At 39.9% G+C, this 18,539-nt stretch overlaps 1 pseudogene; it reads left to right on the top strand.

Annotated features, from left to right (window-relative positions):
• The first annotated feature begins 1,066 nt into the window (after positions 1 to 1,066).
• Positions 1,067 to 2,060, top strand: LOC123847053 (cytochrome c oxidase subunit 4 isoform 1, mitochondrial-like; annotated as a pseudogene).
• The last annotated feature ends 16,479 nt before the right edge of the window (positions 2,061 to 18,539 follow it).

Genomic DNA, 18,539 nt, shown 5'->3' with positions numbered 1-18,539 from the left:
GCCTACACTTCCAGTGGAAATATTCTATGCCTACATTTCCAATATGGCTGCCACTAACCACATGTAGTTATTTGAAATGTGTCTGCTGTAACTTGGTAACTAAATTTTAGTTAATTTTAATTGATTTAACTTTGAATAGCCACATAAGGCTAGTGGCTACCATACTGGACAATACAGATAAAGGGCATGAATTCTAATTATGTAATTTGGGGCGCCTGGGTGGCTCAGTCATTGAGCGTCTGCCTTCGGCTCAGGTCATGATCCCAGGGTCCTGGGATCAAGCCCCACATTGGGCTCCCTGCTCGGTGGGAAGCCTGCTTCTCCCTCTCCCACTCCCCCTGCTTGTGTTCCTGCTCTCGCTATCTCTCTCTCTGTCAAATAAATAAATAAAATCTTAAAATAATAATAATTATTATGTAATTTGCCTGTTTAAAATCCTCCACTGCAATTAAGATAAAATACAAAGTTCCTGCCTGGCCCACAAGGTCCCTCATGGTCTGGTCCTACCTACTTTCTTCCCCTAGCTCAGTACACTCCAGCCATAAGGACCTTCTTCATGTCTCTTGAACACATCAAGTTCACTCTCTCTGACATTTGTTCTTCCTTCTTCAGTGGATCCTCACATAATTGACTCCTTCTTCTCATTCAGGTATCTGCTCAAAAGTTATTTCTTCAGAGAACTTTCTCTAGCTATCAACCCTAAAGTCTGCCCTAAATCCTAGTCTATTCAACACATTACAAATCAGACATTTATAACACTTATCATAAACTGAAACAATCTCACGTGTATATTTATTTCCACATATTTGTTTCTAGTTTTGATTGTGTCCTCCATCAGAAAAAAAAGACCATTAATGCAAAGACTTGGCTTATTTATCACCATCCTAGTGTCTTGATGAATGAGGGAATCTGGGCTCTTGAGGTGAGAGCCCAATGGCAATACCAGTGGCCCAGTGTTTCTTTGACTATTACATGTTGAGGGGATTACATGTTGTTTTTCCTATGACTTAGCACTTACTGAGTGCAGGCAACATGTCCTAAAAGAGAATGAACCAGGCCTTGGCCGATGGGCTTAGACTTACTCTGGGAAGGTATGAGAGCTGCAGAAATCATTTAGCCTTTCTTTCTCTTCCCCATAAGATTCTGACCATTTCTTCTTACTAGTGGCCAAAGACCTCTGGTGAGAATGAAGTCACGAAGAGTCTTCCACATTCTCTCATCTCTCTGACCACAGTGAATGTGAATGAAAGATCCAGAAAGAATTTTCAAAAGCTTGCTGCTCAGTCACCAACCTTTGGGAGAAGCTGTGGATTGACTGCTGCCTGCGCTGAGGTCTCCAGAACTTGCGGCGGCTTTCCAGGCGAGCTCCTGTTGCTGGTAATGAGACACGGCTGACCCTCACAGCTGCATTTTAGTCCCAAACCCGGCACTGACTCACACGGAAGCTCTCTGATTTCCTGAAGGATCTTCCACAGGGACATTCCACACTTTCCAAATCTTTCCTGATCTAAGAAAACCAGACTAGGGCACAGAGGGCACAGAGGGCAGTTGCAGCGGAATGGTGGCTACCAGTGTTTAGCCTAATTGGCAAGCGAGCAGTTTCCATCTCAGTGTGTTCAAGCGCATGGAAGTGTCATGAAGAGTGAAGACTATGCTCTCCCAAGTGACGACGACCAGGGTGACTATCCCCTGCCCGATGTGGTCCCCGCTAAGAACCTCTCTGCCACCCAGAAGGCCTTGAAAGAGAAGAAGGCTCCCTGGAGCAGCCTCTCCATTGAGGAGAAAGTTGAATTGTACCGCATCCAGTTCAATGAGAGCTTTGCTGAAAGGAACAGGAACACGAATGAGTGGAAGATGGTTGTGGGCACTGCCATGTTCTTCATCGGCTTCACCGCTCTCATTCTGAATTGGGAGAAGCACTCCGTGTACAGCCCTGTCCCGCACACCTTTGAAGAGGGTGGGTGGCCAAGCACACCAAGAGGATAGTCAACGTGAAGGTCAACCCGATTCAGGTCTTCTCAGCCAAGTGGGACCATGACAAGAACGAGTGGAAGAAATAGGAGCCTGCCACTCACCGATCTGAGCCTCACCTTGTTCTGCCCCCTCCACACAGCTCAGCATCTTCACTGGAAACTGTTGTATTGCAGCACCAGTGCTAATAAGCGAGCAGTCTATGTGGAGAAAAACAAACAAACAAAAACAAACCCAGACTAAAGGTGAAACCAAATAAAGCCTAGGGATTTGGAATTTTAGTCATGTTCTTTCATGTGTCAGTAACTATAAGGCAGGTTCACACAGAGTGGCCATAATGTGGTTAAATAGCAAAATTCCTGACTACTTCCGTAGTCAGTGAGAAATGTCTGAGAGCGTTTCATAGAATCAGGACTTGTGTGCAGAGAGGAAAACATTTCAAGTCAAGGATTCATTCATTCATTCATCAACTCCTTCATTCATTCATTTCCTGCAATAAAGATTTAGGAAGCTCCTGCTATGTGTCAATGACTCTGCAGAGGTGTGGGGAAACAGAGACGAATGCTATGTAGCCAGTGGTTTTTGACCTGAGACAATTCTCCACCACCTTTCTGATAAGAGACCAGCCCTTCCCCAGCATGACAGCATTGGCCAACTGCAATGCTCCATTCCCCCAGCCTTAGTGACTCTCCTTTCAGGAATTTTCATCTGGGACTAATAGCAAAGACTGCCATTTGCCTGTGGGGACACCATCCTGAAAACCTAGTACCATCATAGCCAAACAATCCATCGTGTGAAAGAACCGTGTCTGCAGTAGGAGTGAAGGAAGCCACTACACAGCCTGAAGCAGAGTGAGGGGTAATGGAAGAGAAGAAACGAGAAGAGGAAGGAGAGGAAGGAGGACAGGGAGAGAGTATGGGAAGTAAGAGTAAGACCACTTGGTATTATTTTCTGCCTGGATCCAGTCATGCCAGATACCAGCACCATCCCTCCCTTTTAACAAATCAATTTCATAATCCTGAGATAATATATATTGCCCTCCTCCCACGCTTCTTTTTTCTTTTTTTTTGTACAATGATTTCAGTTACCTGCCAACTGAGAGAATTTAGATGAAATCAGAGAATTTGAGGAGGTCACTTTAGTAGCACAGCAATCATATTTATAACCACAAGACAAATGTGATATAGGCATAAATACAATATACAGTCGTGTCAGAAAAGGGAGAAGGATCAACTCCACCTCGATGGTTCCTAGCCCAGAGGCCAGGGCTTGGTTTCTTTTGGGGAGCATGTTGCCTTGTACTCAGTAAATGCTAAGTCATTGAAAAAACATCATGTAGTTGCCTTGTCACTCAAGAAAGGCTTTGTGACACTGAAGTTAAGTCTGGAAGAGCATAAATCTGCCAAAGCTGAGAAACTGGGGAAGATGCAAATGGAATGGTATTAGAAAAAATAGACCTTAAAAAAAGAGAGAGAGAGAGAGAAGAAAAAAAATAGATCTTAAAAAAAAAAGAACAAAGAAAAAAAATAGACCAATGATTCACTAGATGTGGTACCCTTGGTATGGCAGGTTAGAGACATCCACAAATTCTTTGCCACTCCTCCTAGTGAGAGGTGGGATCTAATTCCTCTACCGTGGACTGATCTTAGTGAGTTGCCTGATCAATAAAATGCTGTAGAAATTATATTCTGGGATTCCTAGATCATAAGCAGTTGTTTTATGCCACTAAGTTTTGAGATGTTTTGTTACATAGCAATACATAACCAAACAACATAACCAAAACAATTGGCATAAGAAGAGAGTGGTTTTCGTATTAAAGGTAAGGTTACAAAAATTGGCAGATCCTGGAGGGACATGTAAAGAGCTTGGATTTGGGGGCGCCTGGGTGGCTCAGTCGGTTAAGTGTCTGCCTTCGGCTCAGGTCATGATCCCAGGGTCCTGGGATCGAGCCCCACATCAGGCTCCCTGCTCTGCAGAGAGCCTGCTTCTCCCTCTGCCTGAAACTCCCCTTGCTTGTGCTCTCTCTCTGTCAAATAAACAAATAAAATCTTTTTTAAAAAAAGAGCTTGGGTTTTATCTTATAAGATTTGAAGATCCATTAAATACTTGCAGTCTAGGATAATCATTCCAATGATATTATGGAGACTGGATTGGAAGGGAACCAATCTAGAATTAGGGATAGAAACCAGGTGTAGGTAACTGCAGGAATCTAGGCATGAGATGTGAGGACCTGCCCTAAGATAACAGCAAGGGGGACTGAGAGGAAGGATCAGTTACATGACATGATGGAGGCAGAAATGAGACACTGATTGAATGAGAAACATAAAGAAGAGAGGTAAATATCAAGGCTTGGATGACTGAAGTGGACATTACCAGATTAGAAACTATATGAGGATGAAATGATTTGGACAAGAGTGATTAAGAGTTCAGTTTTTGACACAATGAACTAGGGGAAATCTGAATGGAGATATCTACTAAACACTTAGCTCACAGCTGCAGTTAAATGATTATTCATATCTTTTGTTTAGCATCTGTCTTTCCCCGCTAGATTTTAAGCAGAGACTATTTTTGTCTTATTGACCATTGAACACCTAGCACCTGACAGTGTGTCTAGAACACAGCCAACCTTCAATGAGTATTTGTTGAATTAACAAATGAATGAAATGATGTCTAGCAGGGGACTCTACCACAGTAGTTCTCAGCTTCAGATAAATATAGGAATTATCTGGATAGCTTTCAAAGCCACTGATGTCTGGATCCCCCTACCCTTCCCCCAGAGATTCTGATTAAATTGGTCTTGGTTGCAGCCTTGGCATTAGGACTTTTTAGAATCCCTAGCTGATTTTGATGAACAGTAAATACTGGATGTGTGAATCTGGACATGATCTGCATATAAACAGCTATGACCTTAAAGTTGTTCCTGTCCCAACAAAAAGCTAAGGTGGACTATCAAACTCTTCCCAATATAAAATTACTTCCCATAAGTTCTGTCCACAAAACAGAGCAGAGGAGCAAAAAGAGGAGCCCTCAACAAGGGTATGTACAACCAGCATTTTGCCAGTAAAGGAACTAAACCTCCTTAAGTTTTAAAGTTACATGGAATTAGGCAGTAGATAATTAAAAACAGCATTAGCCAGACTCATAGAAAACTATAGAAATATGGTTTTGGACTCAAACAAAACCATCAAGAAAGTGAAAGAGAACCCACAGCCTGGGAGAAAATATTTGCAGAACTATATCTGATAAGGAACTTGTATCCAGAATATGTAAAGAAATCTTATAATTCAGTATTAACACAAATAACCTAATTTTAAAATAGGCAAACAGTTTTAACTATCATCTGTATGGTAATGACTTCTTCATTTGTATCTGCAGTCCAGATCTTTCTTTTGAGCTCTAGCCTCATACGTCCAGCTTTGCAGGGCGTCTCCGTTAGGATGGCTTACAGGACAACAAACCCCAAAGATCCAAAACTGAATTCATTATTGGCCCCCACCCAACTGTCCAGCTCATAACCTTGAGTGTTATCTTCTGTGCCTGCCCTTCTCTCATATTCTGTACCTAATCAGTGATTGAGTCCTACTCGGTTACTCTTAAAATGATCCAGTTCTATCTAACACCACTGCCTCTGTGCAAAAGTTCACCTTTTGTTCTCTCTTTTCACCTGGTAAACTTCTACTGGTTGATCTTTAAGGTTCGGCTTAAAGTCACCATGTCTTCATGAAAGCCTTCCTTGATGTTCCCACCCTCAACCCATGAGACTGAGGTGGTGTGACTTCTCTGTGTTTCTAGAAAATCTGTTATCCTTTATAGCACTCTTCATACCCTGGTTATCTTTTTATCAGTCTCCTCCACTAGACTAAAAATTCCCTGAAGACAGAGAATGTGTTTTGTTCATTGTGGGCCTCCATTACACATAGCACCCCAGGCCTGGTACAAAGTCATTGTTGAACTCAGCTTGAAGGGAAACTAGAAATAAAGCCCACATTAGTACATGTGAGAGCTCATGTATGAAAGTTTACTCAAGTGTGTTCCATGAAATACTATTACCTTGGAGGTAAGGGGAAATTAAGTTCTATGGTCAAATAAATATGGGGAAAAACATTGTATCTTCATTTTAAAGATTATTGAAGGGGTATCTGGATGGTTCAGTAAGCCTCTAACTCTTGATCTCAGCTCAGGTCTTGAACTGAGGTTTCTGAGTTCAAGCCCCACATTGGACTCCCCTGTGTGGAGCCTACTTTAAAAAAAAAAAAAAAAAAAGGATTATTGAAAATTCACAATGTTTTCTAACATATCAAATTCTATGAGAAGTCTTGCAATACAGAAGTCCTTTTAAAATTTTGCTATCTTGTCCCCCAAGTAGATTGAACATGGGATCATTTGTTAATATCCTGTGGAATGAATGGCCTACAGATTTCTTTTAGGGTGGCAGATCAGTATATCTCACCCTTCTTTTGGAGAAGCTATTCCCATCCCCCTACATTGGGATCAGCAAATTTTTTCTGCAATGGGTCAGATAATAAGTATTTATACTTTTTTTTTTTAAGATTTTATTTATTTATTTGAGAGAGAGAGAATGAGAGAGAGCACATGAGAGGGGGGAGGGGCAGAGGGAGAAGCAGACTCCCCGCCGAGCAGGGAGCCCGATGCGGGACTCAATCCTGGGACTCCAGGATCATGACCTGAGCCGAAGGCAGTCGCTCAACCAACTGAGCCACCCAGGCACCCTATACTTTTTTTTAAAGAGGAAGAGAGAGGTAGGGAGAGAGAGAGAGAGAATCTTAAGCAGGCTCCATGCCTAGTGTAGAGCCCAATGCAGGGCTCAATCTCACAACCCTGAGGTCATGAGGAGCCAAAATCAAGAGTTGGATGCTTAACCGACTGAGACACCCAGGAGCCCCAGTATTTATACTTTTCTGACCACATACATCTCTGTTACATATTCTTCTTTGCTAGTACCCTACCCTACCCCCAACTTTTTAAAAAATACAAAAATCCTTCTCTGCTCAATGTGTGCACACACACACACACAAATCAGGTGCCAGGGGGCCATAATTGCCAACATCTGCCCTGGATCTACATGGTTATTATCTGGGCTACCACCCTCTTGGCCACAGCTTGTTTCCTCTAAGGGTGGCTAAATAAACCAAACTGGGAAAATTAAAATCTCTTCCCTAGGAAATTAGAATATGACTAAGAGATATCTGATTGGTCTTTTAAAATGAAGAGAGGGGAACCTAAGAATAATTCTCAATAACTGTGTCCTGCCATGTGGCCTGAGAATGGAAAGAGAGACCCTCTGAGAGATGGGAATGAAGCAACTGAGAAGGAGAGATAAACAATGGGTAGAGGATTACCTGAGTATCCTACAGTCCCCAGGGTCTGTGTTCAGTCTTTCCTGTGTTTCATTGCATTGCTGCCCTTGCATACCATGAATATCTCTCCCCAGCACTATCCTCAAAGTACATGCTGTTCCTTCATCTAAGATAGGTAGAGGTGGTTTCTGTCACAGGCAACCAAAAGGGATCTAATAAATATACTTTGGAAAATTAAAAAAAAGAAAATAGGCAACAGATTTCAATAAATATTTCTCCAAAGAAGACATGCAAATTAGTTAATAAACTGAAAAAGATGCTCAACATCATTAGTCATCAGGGAAATGCAAATCAAAATCACAATGAGATAATACTTCACAAACACTAAGATGGCTATAATTTGGGGGGAGAAACAGAAAATAAGTGTGGGCAAACATGTTGAAAAACTGGAACCCTCATATATTGCCGCCCTCTATATATGGCAAAATAAGATATAAAAAAAGTGGTACAAACCACTTCTGAAAAATCTTTCAAAATGTTAAACACAGAGTTTCCGTGTGACTCAGCCATTCCATTCCTAGGTATCAACACAAGAGAAATGAATGTCTGTACAGTGACTTGTACTTAAATTTGTTCCTAGCAGCATTATTCATAATAGCCCAAAAGTGGAAACAACCCAAATGTCCATCAACTGGTGAATGGATAAACAAAATGTGGTATATATCTATACAGTGTAATAACATTCAGCAATTAAAAAAACCCAAGTAGATTTTTAGGCCAATGAAAATACTCTGGATGATATTGTAATGATGGAGATATGTCATTACACATTTATCCAAACCCATAGTATGTAGCACACCAAAAGTGAACCCTAAGTTAAATCATGGACTTTGGGTGATTGATTAGGTGTCAATGTAAGTTCATTCTTGGTAACAAATGCACCACTCTGATGAGTGATGTTGTTATTGGGGGAAGTTACGTATGTGTAGGGGCAGGAAGTATATGGGAAATCTCTATCTTTCTCTCAACTCTGTTGTGATAGGTTGTAAAAATACAGGGGCACCTGGGTGACCGGGTGAGCAGCCGGCTCTTGATTTTTGGCTCAGGTCATGACCTCAGGGTCCTGGGATTGAGCCCTGCATCAGGCTCCCTATTCATTGGTGAGTCTGCTTGTCCCTCTGCTTGTCCCTCTGCCCCTCCACCTGCTTGTGCTCTCTCTCTCTGTCAAATAAATAAATAAAATCTTTTTAAAAAGCACATATTATAAAGATTTTTAATTAGACTTCATGTCAAAAAATTATTTCTGAATCCAAAAGATAAGAAATAACAAGTGTTGGTGAGGATAGAGAGAAAAGGGAGCCCTTGTGCACTGTTGGTGGTGTGCAGCCACTATGGAAAACAGTATGAAATTTCCTCAAAAAATTAAAAATTGACCTACCATATGATCCAGCAATCCCACTTCTGGCGATTTATCTGAAGCAAACAAAAACACTAACTCAAAAAGATATCTCACCCCCATGTTCATTGTAGCATTATTTACAATAGCCAAGATATGGAAACAGTGTAGGTGTCCATCAATGGATAAATGGATAAAGAAATTATGGTTATATATTCAAGTGAATATTATTCAGCCACAAAAAAGAATGAAATCTTACCATCTGTGACAACATGGATGGAACTTGAGGGCATTCTGCTAAGTGAAACAGAGACAGAGAAAGACAAATAACATATGATCTCATTAAATGTGGAATCTAAATTTTAAAAAGTAAATTAAAGGGGCACCTGGGTGGCTCAGTCGTTAAGTGTCTGCCTTCGGCTCAGGTCATGATCCCAGGGTCCTGGGATGGAGCCCCACATCAGGCTCCCTGCTCAGCGGGAAGCCTGCTTCTGCTTCTCCCACTCCCCCTGCTGGTGTTCCTTCTCTCGCTGTCTCTCTCTCTGTCAAATAAATAAATAAAATCTTTAAAAAATAAAATAAAAAAATAAAAAGTAAATTAAAAAAAAAAAAAAACAAGCTCATGAATTCAGAGAACAGCCTGAAGGTTGCCAGAGGGGGGTTGCTGGGGAAGGGTGAAATGGGTGAAGAGGTCAGAAGGTACAAACTTCCAATTATAAAATAAATAACTCATGGGACTGTAATGTACAGCATGGTGACTATACTTAATACTACTAAATTGCATATTTGAAAGTTGCTAAGAGAGTAAATCTTAGAAGTTCTCATCACAAGAAAAAAATTACAACTATGTACCTAGACTTATTGTGGTGGTCATTTCATAATATATACAAATAACAAATCATTATGCTGTACATCTGGAATTAATATAATGTTATGTGTCAATTATACCTCAATTTTTAAACAAACTTTAAAAAAAGAAGAGTGAAAATATGTACAAGGGGGTTAAAAAACTAAACCTGATGAAAACCGGTGTAACTTCATTAATAGCAAACATACACATTTTATTTATTTATTTTTTTAAAGATTTAATTTATTTATTTGACAGAGAGAGACAGCGAGAGAGGGAACACAAACAGGGGGAGTGGGAGAGAGAGAAGCAGGCTTCCTGCTGAGCAGGGAGTCCAATGTGGGGCTCGATCCCAGGACACTGGGATCATGACCTGAGCCAAAGGCAGATGCTCAACGACTGAGCCACCCAGGCGCCCCAAACATACACATTTTAAATTTGAGAAAGACGCTTTACCCTTGTGGCCTTCCCCACTAAACCTGTAACTCCCAGCTAACCACGACAAAAACATCAGACAATCCCAAATTGAGGGACATTCTACAAAATATCTGAATAGTACCCTTCAAAACCGTCAAAGTCATCCAAAACATGGAAAGACTAAGAAATTGTCACAGAACAGGGGATACTAGAAGACAGGATAACTAAATTCAGCATGGAATCCTGAACTGAATTCTAAAACTGACAAAGGACATAGGTGATATATGTTAATTATGTATGAGAAAAATGAGTGAAATGCAAGGAAAATCTGGAGTTTACTTAATTGTAATGTGTCAATGTTGGGTTGTTAGTTGTGACAAATGTGCTTGGTAATATAAGATATTAATTTTAGGGGAAACTGGGTTATAGATAGACAGGAACTCTCTGTACTCGCTTTGCAACTTTTTTGTAAATCTAAAGATATTCTAGGGGCACCTGGGTGGCTCAGTCGGTGAAGCGTCTGTCTTCAGCTCAGGTCATGATCTCAGGGTCCTGGGATTGAGCCCCAAGTCAGGCTCCCTGGTCTGCAGAGAGTCTGCTTCTCCCTCTCCCGCTGCTGCTCCCTCTGTTCCTTCTCGCCCTCTCTCTCTCGCTCTCCCTCTGCCTCTCAAATAAATAAATAAAAATCTTTAAAAATAAATAAATAAATAAATCTATTCTAAAATCAAAGTTTATTAAAAATAAAAAAGGATTTCTGTTCATCAAAAGACACCCTTAAAACAAACCACTGGCTGGGAGAAAGTGTTTGTAATAAAAATATTAATAAAGAACTCAATTCTAAAAAAAATGTACATATGTATACATATATGTGTATATATATATATAAAACATCCATTGGTGTACTAAGGGCAGGGCAGTAGGAAATTATGCCCTACGTGCAGACAATAAAACATTGTATTGTCTGTGAAGAACGTAAAAGCAATAATAAAACTGACTAAAAGTTGGTATGTACTTTATTACCTTGGGCTGGAAATTCTAAACAACATCAAAATGACATACTCATCTAGGAAAAAACATCATTTGTTGGTGTCAGTTCTAACTGAAATATGATCCACAGACCTAAAGTAACCTGAGATCCTTTCAGAGAATCTATGGAGTAAAAGTATTTTCATAATAACATAAAACATCATTTGGCTTCTCATTGTGTTGACTACGTGCTCTGATGGTCCAGAAACCATGGTGAGTAAACCTGCTTACTGGTCAGCAAGGGAGCAGCACAAATCGTGCTAGTACACATCGCATTCTTCACCACTGGACACTCACAGTTAACAGTAACAAAAACCTAATGTTACTTAAGAATGTCCCTAATGAAACAATAAACAATTTATTAAATCTCAACCCTTGAGCGCCCATCTTTTTTGAGTAATGAAATGAAGTCTAAAGCACTCTGCTATCCCAAGGAAGAGCACTTCAGTGATTATTTCAACTGTGAGCTGATCCAGCCACTTCTATGGAACACCATTTTGAGTTAAAAAAAAAAATCTGATGCGGCGCCTGGTTGGCTCAGTTGGTTAAGCGTCTGACCCTTGGTCTCAGCTCAGTTCTGATCTCAGAGTCCTGAGTTCAAGACCCATATTGGGCTCCATGCTGGGTGTGGAGCCTACTTAAAAAATATATATTGACAGGGCGCCTGGGTGGCTCAGATGGTTAAGCGTCTGCCTTCGGCTCAGGTCATGATCCCAGGGTCCTGGGATCGAGTCCCGCATCGGGCTCTCTGCTCCTTGGGAGCCTGCTTCTCCCTCTGCCTCTCTCTCTCTGTCTCTCATGAATAAATAAATAAAAAATCTTAAAAAAATATATATATATATTGACATATATATCTGATAGACTATAGTTATTCAGACCTGGTTATTTAGTAGACATTATCTCAAAAATGACCTAAGTAAGCCTAGCATTATCAAAGAAAACAACTTAAATATTCATTACCTAAAATTTGAGTTTTCAAACCAAAGTTGAATGTTGGAAATCTGTATCTGCCACTGTGAGCTTAAAAGCTTCCATGAGCATACACTCTTCTGATGAGGTCAGCGGTGAAATTAATATGATGTTTTTGCTATTACAAAAAGGAATGTGTCAACATTTAGAAAAGTTGCATTGAGTCAAGGAAATAATATTTTCCAAATCACCAATGCTCTATGCTACAAAGTCATGCATGAGAAAAAAAGATGCATTCAGGATGTAAGATAGGCCAACAGATTTTAATGTAACAGAGTATGAAAAGTTTATTTATGTGGTTTCAGAACAGGTTATAACTAACCTGTAAAAAACTACTTCTTGCCAAGTTTTGGTGTAGCATCAAGTCTTTGAAATCTACAATTATTTCAGTAGGATATTAGAGACCCTCTCTTCTCCAAATACACTGGAGTGTGTGAGGCCAGATTCTTTTCATATACTTTAACTAGAATAACATATTGCAACAAATTGGATGCAGAGGCATGTGTAAGACTCCAGCTGCATAAATATAAGATGATGTCATTCTTATCAAGAAATTTTGTTTGGTTTTGGAAAATTAATTATTTTTTATAAATTTGTATTGTGTATGTTAATAAGCAGTGGATTATGTGTTTTTAAGATGGAAATTTAATTCAAAAATAAATATTTAAATTATTTTTCAGTTTTAATTTCTAATAAGGTGAATATCAATAGATACAACACATAAACAAAAGCAAAGAGCTCAATAATTTGTAAGAATGCAGTAACATCCTGAGAACAAAAAGGGTTTTTTTTCCTGAGACCAAAAAGTTTGAGCACTGCTATTCTGAACAACTGTAGCTACTATTGTTGAATTTTAGTATTACATGTAAGTATCAAATTAGCATACCTTTATTACTTTTCCTATAATAAGCATTTTGTTCTATACAGAAGTTAATTCAAAGAACTTCACTTCTTTTTTCTTTTTAAGGTTTTACTTATTTATTTGTCAGAGAGAGAGCACACACATGCAGGGGGAGCAGCAGGCAGAGGGAGAAGCAGGGTCCCCTCTAAGCAAGGAGCCTGACACAGTACTAGATCCCAGGACTCGATCCCAGGACCCCCAGGATCATGACCTGAGCCAAAGGCAGATGCTTAACTGACTGAGCCACCCAGTCGTCCCCAAAGAACTTCACTTCTACAATTAACCAAATACACACAGACTCAGCTACATGCATTCGTTTCAGAGAGTAAGTTCTTAATGCAGAATCATTCAAGCTTGCTTCATGCATAGTTCTTGTCTCCACCTCTGTGGAAACACATATTCCTACATTTAAAGAGTGGATTCAAAATAACACGATAGAGCAATGATCATAATAAAGACAAACAGAGCTCAAGTTACTTCAATTCTGTAATTCTATGTGACCATTTGGAGCTTTTATATGTGTTTAAAATTTAACACAATGAAACAGTGGAAACTGTGAGGTACAATTTTTTTTGAAGGGTGAATTTTAGTTCATAAATGAAATATTTTACTAAATTTTAATAGAGCTGAAATGTGTTCTTTTTAAATTGTTCATTGTTTTTTAACCTAAAGAGCAAATCAAGAAAATAGTTTTACTACTTATTGCATTATTGTTGCTAAAAAGAATTTTGTCATATCAAGAAGACAAATGACATTCTTCAGGTGTTACATGTAATCACCACCAAACCACACTAAATGATGACATTTTGGATACTGTCCTCCCAAGTTCAGCATCAAAGCCTAGTGTTTTAAGGATGCCCATAGAATCTTCATATGTCCTCTTTGTGTCTGATTTTTTAATCCACTCAAAATTATGACTGAAATTCATCCATGTTGGTGGATGTATCAGGAGTTCAATTTCTTCAATCTTCTCAATATGGTGTCATTTTCCACAATATTGTTCATGTCAACTTGTAAGTGAAGCCCTCTCAATTCCTTATGCAATTAGGTACTCCTTCTGTGCTCCCATAGCTTCTTGTAGGTATGCAGTTCAACTAAGAGCACTTACCACATTGAAGTTAGTCTATCATCTCTTTTAAGCTAGACAGCTGGGGAATTTAACTCCTAGCGCAGGGCCTGACACGTAATAGAATTGTGTTCATTGTATTAGTCAGGAGATATATATATAGCTGGAGACACAGGAAAGCTGATAGTGTGGTTCCAGTCTGAGTTGAGGAGCCTAGGAAGGACCAGGGTAGCTAATGGTGTAGTTCTAGCCCAAATGTCAGCAGGCTTAAAACCCAGGAAGACCCAATGTTTCAGATTAAGTCCAAAGGCAGGAAAAAAAAAAACTGATGTCCCAGCTTGAAAGCAGTCAGGCAAGAGGAGTTCTTACTCAGCCTTTTTGTTCTATTCAGGCCTTCAACTGATTGGATGAGGTCCAACCACATTAGGGAAAGTAATCTGCTTTACTCAATCTACCAATTCAACGTTAAGCTCATCCAAAAACACCCTCACAGAAACATCCTAAAGAATGTTTAACCAAATATCCGGGTACCCTGAGGCCCAGTCAAGTTGACACAGAAAATTAACCATCACATTTATTAATGTTTCTCTGTCTGCATTGGTCTTTGCCATCAACAGCTCAGGAGCAGAATAATCATGTAAAGATCCAACTTGTACAGCAGAATGAAACAGAGCTCACGAGGGGTATATAGGAGGCAGGTTTCACTTCATTAAGAGTTAACTTCTTTCTGGAGGAGCAAAAATGAGTAAGATTCAGATAGGAGGAGACTTACTATCGAAGACAAGATCTTACAGACAGGAAGCAGCTTCAATGCAAAAGGCTCTTCTGCAGTTTGGATCCAGATCACATTTGCAAGGCAGTCTTTGGCTAAAGGAGGTTCCTGAAACTGGTACTCAGATAACGAAACACACAGAGTGCTTCCCTAACTGGGGTAAAGCCAAAAAAACGGTCCTGTGCTGAAATAACCATTGTTGTTAGCCTCAAGGATCAGTCTTGGCTCTGAGTTAGTTACCATGGAGACCATCTAAATCTTATGTTTTTCCTTAGTGATGTCCAAGAAAACTCAGACTGATAACTATACAGGAGATATTCTAATATATGGCTTTACACCAAAATAGATGATTAGGTCCTTGGTAGAAAATAAAAGCAATGGTGTTTATGCAAGAATGTGAAGGCCAGAGTTCTCTGAAAATGCAAAACTTGATAAGGAACTATAATCACTCTTTACATTTTATTTCACTTTTCTGATTTCTAAGTAAAACATGTTTATTTTAGAAAATTTGGAAAATACATAAAAACATAAAGAGGAAACTTAAAACCACCCCTAGTCACTTTTCTCCTTTTATGGTGAGAAAGAGTATAAAGCAAAATATGCAAGCCTTTTCCTCCTCCCCCATCCTTGAGATAACCACCTTCATCAATTTAGTCCTTATCAGCCTTGCCAATTTCTCTCTTGCTTATTCATTTATTGATTCAGCAAAAATGTATTGAGTGGCACCTTGAGCCAAGCACTATTCTAAATGTAGCCGTTTCACTGCTAAATAAATCTAAGATCCCTATTCCCATGGGCTACATTGTAGTAAGAGAAGACCTATAATAAACCAGTAAACAAATGAACAAACAGAAAAATACTTGCTGGTAATAAATGTTATACAGAAAATATGATGGCAATATTATGTCTGACACTAGACTGTGAAGATAAAATCAGCCCAGAAGACCAAGGGAAAATATTGCAAGTACAGAGAAGAGTAGGGGAAAAGGCTCTATGATCAATACAGAAAGCCAGTGTGGGTCTATAGCATGGTGGGATGGAGGGAGGGAGTTATGAGGTTGGAGGGATGAGCCTGGGACACATCACAGAGGGCTTTTGGGGAAGAGAGTGTCAACAGAGGCTGGTCTTTAAGTCAAGAGGAAGCCACTGAAGAGTTTAAACAGAAAAGTGATAAGCTCCAATTTATATTTTTAAAATTTTCACTCTGGCTTCACTGTGGAAAGTATATTTAGACCTGAGATTCCCAACATGAGGTCAACAGACACTCTCAAGTCCATAGATAGAATTCAGGGGGTTTATTACCTTGAAAGGGAGAAAACTACCTGGCCCAGGCCCTCTATGAAGTTAAAATCTCAAAATTATCCTATTGTGTTTATTCTCCAGTTAGGCTTCCTGAAATATCAAAACGATCCTCTCTGGTTTCCCTGAGCACCCTAGTGGCAGGATCTCAGTTTGACAGGAAGTCTCTTCTTTTTTCTGTTTTTCTTTTTTCTCTTAGGGGAGTATTTCAATCTGAACCCCATTGCAGGCCTACTAACTTAAAAGACTTAGATTCAAAAAATAAAAGTGAACAGATTAAGAGTGACTTTGGGGTCAGGGCAAAAGAACCCTCACAACTTGAACCCCATACTTCCATAACCTGCCCCAGCTGATCTCAGATTCTGGTTCCCTGCTGCTGACTGCAAAAAGGAATAAGACATAAGAAATGCCTTGTAATAGGGCAGGTAAATGGAGTGTGGGAAGCACACTTGTAAAGAGAGATGAAATAAAACCCTTCTTGAGATTGTTTGCTTAGCAGTCTTTCCCAAACATGGGCACTAGTTAAAAATACAAATACCTGTGCTCCACCCCAGATGTATTGACTCAGAGTTTCCAAAGGTGGGGCCCAACAATCACCTCTGGGGATTATAATGATCAACCTGTTTGGAAAGCACTAGAAATACCTGTGGGGGAAAATCTAGGAGACCCCATGGAACATTTGATTAGCAGGCCCAGACTGAGAAAGCATAGTCTTACTCTTCTAGCCCTCATAACTGGTTTGTGGCTCAAATAATTGTGGGCATTTTCATTCGCAGATCATTAAAAGGGTGACTGGCCAGTATATTAATAAACTAAACAATTGATATTTGATAAAACCGCTGAGGTTACTGACATGGAAAAAGAGAATAACTGAATTTAACTTTCATTGTACCCTTCAAGATGTAAAAGTATTTCTTTTCATACTGTCAGAACAAGTGGGACTCCGTTTAATGTGGCCGAGGACCATATAATTTATTAAATGATACTTGGAAGCCCTCATAAAAGTGATTAATAAGTGTGCACTCAGAGCTCTGAGTATAGTCATTCTTCAGATAGTCTATTGTTCCTACATTCAGAGAACCAACTTGAGTGTGTCTGAGATTTGTAGGAGGAAGGGCTGTTTTTCATTCCTTCTTCTTTTTTTTTTTTTTTTTTTGAAGTGGGGGGCAGAGGAAGAGGGAGAGGGAGTCCCAAGCAGATTCTGCACTGAGCGGGAGCCCAAGGCAGGGCTTGATCCCACCACCCTGAAATCACAACCTGAGCCAAACCAAGAGTCAGATGCTCAACCAACTGAGCCACCCAGGTGCCCCAGGGCTGTTTTTCAAAAGAATCACAGAATATTACAGAATTACAGTCAGTGATCTCATGCAGTCTCTCATGGCCGTCAATGCTGTCTACACACTGCTAGCTCCAAATTCATACGTCTGACCCTTACCTGCCCCCAAACATCAGATTCTTATATCCAACCATTTACGTGCCATCTATACTTACTTTAATATGCATCTAAAACTGTACAAGGCTACAACTGAACTTCTGCTCTTCCCCTGCATCCCTCACTCTTTTCCATCTCAGTTAATAAAAACTCTGTTTCTCTGGTTGCTTAGTCATCCTTAATTCTTGTTTCTCTCCCACTCCACATCCACATCCATTAACCAATTCTTTCTACTTTCCCTTAAGAATATATCCAGAACTCACCCACTTTTCAACACCTTCACCGTAACCATCCCAAGCCACCATCAATTCTCCCCAGAGAAGTGCAGGAGCCTTCCAGCTCGTCCTCTTTGCTTCTGCATTTGCCCTCTTCCATCTACTTTTAACACAGCAGCTAAAGGGTTCTTTTCCATTTCTTCAATTTTTATTATGGAAAGTTTTAAACAAATACAAAAGAAGGGAGAAGAGCATAACAAAACCCTGTACCTACTCATCATTCAGCTTCAACAACTACCAATGTATGGTCATTCTTGTTTCTCCTATATCCCCATTAACTTTCTCCCCGCCACAATGGAGCCTTGTTTAAACCCTCCAATGACTTCCTATCTCATTCAAAATAAAATCCAAAATCCGTTCAGTGCCATACAGGTCTTCCTCATGTCTCTGCTGTCGGGGAGGAAGAATTTCCTCTGCCCTTCAAGGTCCTTCTGGCTGGACTAAGAATCAAATTGACATGAGACAGATTAACAAGAGAAAATCAAATTTAGTAGCATAAAAATTTAATAGATTTAATAGATTCCCTACTCTACACAGACATGGAAATTCCAAGGACAGTCAGGCAACATGATGCTTATATGAGCTAGGAGAGGTATAGAGGTCTGAGGATACAAACAGGAGAAAGACCATTATCGGGAAGGTGAGAGGAGAAGTTTGGAAAACAAAGATTGCCTTATTGTGTCAATAAGTTTCTCAGGTAAAGAGGAATCTGTCAATAGCTCTCTTCCTGGTTCTAGCAGGCAGTTGAGGGGGAGGTAAAGAGCTTTTTCTGAATCTGCTGGGCTTGGATTGCTTTTACCTCAAAATAATGTTCATGCTAAAGTGGCCCATCTTGGGAAGACCTGGCCCT

This window comes from Mirounga angustirostris, unplaced genomic scaffold (genome assembly GCF_029215605.1).
Source record: "Mirounga angustirostris isolate CCGP_5_RB_7025 unplaced genomic scaffold, mMirAng1.0.hap1 SCAF_6, whole genome shotgun sequence".
In the NCBI taxonomy this organism is placed as follows: domain Eukaryota; kingdom Metazoa; phylum Chordata; class Mammalia; order Carnivora; family Phocidae; genus Mirounga; species Mirounga angustirostris.
This window is presented reverse-complemented; position numbering and strand designations above follow the sequence as displayed.